The sequence below is a fragment of the Limulus polyphemus genome, unplaced genomic scaffold (genome assembly GCF_000517525.1).
Source record: "Limulus polyphemus unplaced genomic scaffold, Limulus_polyphemus-2.1.2 Scaffold452, whole genome shotgun sequence".
Classification (NCBI taxonomy): Eukaryota; Metazoa; Arthropoda; class Merostomata; order Xiphosura; family Limulidae; genus Limulus; species Limulus polyphemus.
In genome coordinates, this window is record NW_013666062.1 from 373,456 (window position 1) to 379,461 (window position 6,006).

Sequence of the window (6,006 nt, forward strand, 5' to 3'; positions counted from 1 at the left end):
GAAGAAGGTGGCAACTGTAATGGTAAATGTTGTGTCTAGACTTCCTTTGAAGGAGGTGGCAACTGTATAGGTAAATCTTCTGTCTGGACTTCCTTGGAAGAAGGTGACAACTGTAAAGGTAAATGTTGTATCTGGACTTCCTTGGAAGAAGGTGGCAACTGTACTTACTATTCTTTTTTCTTACCTGGTGATTTGGGGACTAGATTTTGTTGCCTTGTGGGAAAAGTAGAAGTAGACTTTAGATCTTGAAAGATGCTTTTGTTGTTCCAGAATCAAAGAGGAAATAAAGACAGTTTTTAGTCTTTATGGATAAAAGCAGAAAATGCGCTTGATTTTACAATGATATTCGTAATAATTGTATAACACGATTCTCTTGCTTGAAATATTAAGAGAAAACGGACATTTAAAATGGAAGATAACGTCTTTGATGAAATAAAGACAGTTTTTCGTTTATTTTCTCGGTTGTCGTTAAGCATAAGGCTATGCTTAACGACATCGCTTGCAGGAAAACCCGATGTTTTTAGCATTATAAGCCCTCAACCTTACCGTTGAGCCACCGAAACAGCAAACAGATAAAGACGGGGAAAGCTAGACAGTCTATAATCTTCAGAAAGCAACGCAGTTTCAGTAGTTCTGTTGAAAATTGGATAGTCTATAATCTTCAGAAAGCAACGCAGTTTCAGTAGTTCTGTTGAAAGCTGGATAGTCTATAATCTTCAGAAAGCAACGCAGTTTCAGTAGTTCTGTTGAAAGCTGGATAGTCTATAATCTTCAGAAAGCAACGCAGTTTCAGTAGTTCTGTTGAAAGCTGGATAGTCTATAATCTTCAGAAAGCAACGCAGTTTCAGGAGTTCTGTTGAAAGCTAGATAATCTATAATCTTCAGAAAGCAACGCAGTTTCAGTAGTTCCGTTGAAAGTTGGATAGTCTATAATCTTCAGAAAGCAACGCAGTTTCAGTAGTTCTGTTGAAAGTTGGATAGTCTATAATCTTCAGAAAGCAACGCAGTTTTTGGAGTTCTGTTTACGTGCTTTTAAAAGCACTTTAAATTTATGCGACAGCGTTATTTATTCTGGTTGTTTGTTTCAAATAACCTTTGATAAATGACAGTGTTACCATGGTCACGGATAAAATATCGATTGTAAGAAGTTATGCAGAAGCCTCTCGGTGGCCCAGCAGTAAGCTTACCAACTTACGGCGCTAAAAATCGGGTTTCGATACCGTGGTGGGCGGATCACAGACAGCCCATAATGTAACTTTGTGTTTAAGAAGAAGAATAACAACAATATGGATGGAATAGAAATAAACACTTTCAAAGAATTTTGAATAATTTTGTAATGTTTGCTAGTTTGAAAACGAAACAAAATAAAATAAGAGTCAGCAATTTTAGTGAAAAACTTTCCCAAATATTTGTTATGTATAAAGGGAGAAGGACGTGGTCGTGTTTTGAATTACACTGAAATATATCTTCTTTTATGTTTTTATTTGAGTGATCTAAATGAAATATGTTAGGACATTATTATTTAAGAATTAAATATAATGTTCAAAAGGCACGTAAATACTTAATGTCAACCTACATAAATATGAATATGAATTATGCAGCAGAATAAATACACACAACAAAACTCAAAATCAATAAATAAATAAGACTCCGCGGTTTCAGACTCTATGTTGATTCAGATCAAAGGATCCTCTTAACAGAACATTACATAAGCTGTCGCAGGTTCTATGAAATATTGATCACGTCTTAGTCGCTGTTTTTATGATATTTTACATCTATGGACGAATCAAATTGAAAAGAGTCAAGGTGGTTTCCTAGCAACGAAACAAGGACATCTTTTTTCTTTCGTCTGATTGGAAGACACGGAAGATTGGATTAGCACAAAATGCAGTTCAAACTATCATTAAATTGCAAGACAAGAAAAACTCTTCTACTTCAGACTTTTAGCTGAAACCGCGTGAATAGCAAAAGTTAATTGTATAAATAAATGAAGAATGTTTATAAACAATAGAAATAGTTAAAAAGAGGAATTACTTGTTGTAACATACATATTTTCATATTTATTATTCTAAAAAAGAATGAAATCTATAGTGAGTGTAGTACTAAAATACATTTTTGTAAGAACAAACTGAACATATAAATACATACGTATTGGGGCCCGGCATGGCTAGGTGGTTAGGGCGCTCGACTCGCAATCTGTGGGTCGCGAGTTCGAATCCCCGTCACACCAAACATGCTCGCCCTTTCAGGCGTTATAATGTGACGGTCAATCCCACTATTCGTTGGTAAAAGAATAGCCCAAGAGTTGGCGGTGGGTGGTGATGACTAGCTGCCTTCCCTCTAGTCTTACACTGCTAAATTAGGGATGGCTAGCGCGGATAGCCCTCGTGTAGCTTTGCGCGAAATCCAAAACAAACAAACATACGTATTGTTAGAAACACCTTGCGGTAAAGGAGAGAACTAGACATTTCCTAATGATATCACACAATAATATATATATATATACTAATAAAACATTTTTATGAGACATTCCCTCAACAAACTCTGCTTTTTAAATGTCTTCAAATTTCTTTGAATGACCTGGTGGCAAAAAAAAGTGAAAAGTTTTTAGTAACACAACTTTTATAAATTACAAGTATACTCATTCAAGTGGCTTTAAGAAGATTGAAAAAATCTACGTTTATTGAATTTACAACGAACTAGTTATATTACTCATGATCATATACAATACTCCAAACAAGTGAAAGGAATAAACATTAACAAAGTCCAGAAAACTACATCTGAATGCAATTCTAAATTAATATCATATTAACTGTGTACGTATTTTAATGTTCTTTTGTGAGAATTGTTTGTTTGTTTGTTTGTTTTTAATTATGCACAAAGCTACACAAGGGCTATCTGTGCTCTGCCCACCACGGGTATCGAAACCCGGTTTCTAGCGTTGTAAGTCCGCAGACATACCGCTGTGCCACTGGGGGGCTTTGTGAGAATGAAGATTGTTTAGGTGCATTTTGTAAGCGTTACCCGCCCTGTAAAGACTGTACTCACATTTTGTCTTAAGGTGTGATCATTTTCCGAGTGCCCGGCATGGTTAGGTGGTTAGGGTGCTCGAATCGCAATCTGAGGGTCACGGGTTCGAATCCCCTCGCCCTTTCAGCCGTGGGGGCGTTATAATGTGAGGGCCAATCCCAATATTCGTTGGTAAAAGAGTAGCTCAAGATTGGCGGTGGGTGGTGGTGACTAGTTGCCTTCCCTTTAGCCTTACACTGCTAAACTAGAGACGGCTAGCGCAGATAGCCCTCGTGTAGCTTTGTGCGAAATTCAAATAAATCATTTTCTGATTCGCCGTTTTGGATATTTCGTCAGATATGGTCAATGTTTCTGTAAAATCGTGTTACATACTTGCTGGTAACAGATGGAAGTTTTTGAGGAAATATACAGGTTATTTGACCTGTTCAAACCTAAGAAATTGGAATACACAGAGACAAATTGAGGGGGTTAATTTTTGTGTATCTAGTGAAGGAAGGTTTTAAGGTACGCTATCAGACAAGTGGTCCGTGCACTATACAACTTGGAAAATTACCTATGCAACGTAATGATTACTATCTGCACAGTATGGACTTTACGAATCGCAAAGCTCACTTCCCAAGGATTCAGGGCGATCACTGGATTATCAGTAATTTTTAATAGGTGAGGAACAGACTTGACGAGTACAGTATAAAGTCGTGAAGACTTGTTCCAGCTATGCAACTGATTGCAAAACGGCATAGAGTGCTGTTGGAAGCAACATAATTTAATGCCTAAACATTTCACAGATGAGCCAAGATTTCATATTTCTCTCGATGTTAGATTGTTTCAAGTCCGGCAGGGCAGAGGTAAATGATGTGCTCTATACAACATTGCTCAAAGCGACAGGCGGTAATTCAGCTGGAGATATCATAACGATATATTGGACCAATTATCAGTGGGTTTGTTTATTTTTAATTAGGCACTAAGCTACACAAGGACCATCTGTGTTCTGCCCACCACGGGAATCGAAACCCGGTTTCTAGCGTTGTACGTTCGCAGACATACCGCCGTGCCACTGGGGGGGGGGGGGGCTTATCAGTGGGAATAAAGAAGAATGGATAACCACAGAGTTTCTTCTACTGCAGAATAACGCCTGATGTCATAGCATCAGGATTATGATGATATATGTTGAACAAGAAAACCAGAAAGGTTTGACACCTCGTAGAACATTTCAGGAGCCTCTTTGGATGGCATATATATATATATATATATATATATGTTGTGAATTTCATCGTATTCTAGTTACTAGTTGCTACAACTTAATCAACCACTCACTTTCTTTTTTTCTCACCGTCTCACAGTTGATCTAACGAGATCTGATAGTAGTCAATAATAGTCTACGTAGAAAGTGGTTTACGTAAAAAAGAAAAAATAATATTTCCTGTTTTGAGCAAGTACGATTAATATTTTGATGCTTGAAAATATCAACTGTCTTTTGTGGCGTTTCGTCAAGTACTTTACTTGTAAGAGGCAGTGGTGTTATTAAATGTAAAAATCAGATACGGCATGGACAACGACTACACATATACGATCGTAATTTTGATTAGAAAAAATTTAGAGCAGCAAGATATGAAGCTTTGGTTTGAATTTCGCGAAAAGCTACGCGAGGGCTATCTGCGCTAATGGCTTCTAGTTTAGCAGTGATAGACTAGAGGGAAGGCAGATAGTCAACAACACCCACCGCCAACTCTTGGTCTACTTTTTACCGACGAATAGTGGGATTAAACTGTCACATGACAACGCCCCGCCGCTGAAAGGGCGAGCATGTTTGGTGATAGGTTTTGATTCCGCGACCCGCAAATTGCGAGCCAAGTGCCCTAACCACCACGCCATTTCAGGCCAAGAAAAAGAGACTGAAAAAAAATACAGTAACAGAGTGAAAAACGCAATCGTAATATATTTTACAATTAAATAGCTGTACAGTAACTCAGAGCATACGAGTAAACAAAAAAACACATTTCTTTCTAGCAGTTGTTGTTTGAAGTTAAGCACAAAGCTACACAATGAGCTATCTGTGCTCTGCCCACCACGGGTTTCGAAACTCGGTTTCTGGCGTTGTAAGCCGGCAGACATACCGCTGTGCCACTGAGGGGCCTCTAACTGTCAAAAGCTTTTTATTAGATGTTAGTTTTCTCTTATTTTTCTCAGTTTTAATTCTGTTAAAATTTCAAAGATCTTTGAATGATGTCGGCACTCTACTGGTCAATCACTCATGCAGTTGAAACAAGAGTGGTGGTGATTTAAATCAAGTGTGAAAATGAACGAATCATTATGATTGGTCCAGAATTTTCATGCAAGGCTACACAAAAAACAATCTTAGTGTAATCATCCCTAACTAGAGGGAAGAAAGCTAGTTAACAACATCAACTGCTAACTCCTGAGCTACTCTTGTCTGACCAAATAAGGGGATATGGCTCTTATAGCGCATCTATGCTCCAAAGTGCTTTCTTTTTCTGATAACTGGCTACGAACAACGAATCCTTGAATTCATAGTCTGAGCACGTAACCTCTAAGCCATGCCTGATTCATCATTATGAAAGTATGTATCAGTGGAACGAGCCCATTTTATTCACTTTTAATGGTACCTTGCAGTTAATGTTCTATGAAGTCATAATAGCAGTTATGATGAGAATAAATATTTTTTATTGTAATTACAAACAATGTGTACGATGCAAGTATGAAGAAAAATGTCAGAATAAAGGACCATTTAACGGAGAACATCATCCAATGGCAATTTATCCTCATATATCTAGAAAGAGTGTCCAGGCAGGACTTAAACATTTTACATCAGTACACACACACACACACATACGCACATTCTTTTAACCAATATAAATATACTTTTTGTATCTAAAGATTAAAATAATTAATAGTATATATATATATATATATATCTTTGATAAATGAAGGAATTTGTCATCGGTAATTTTTTTGACA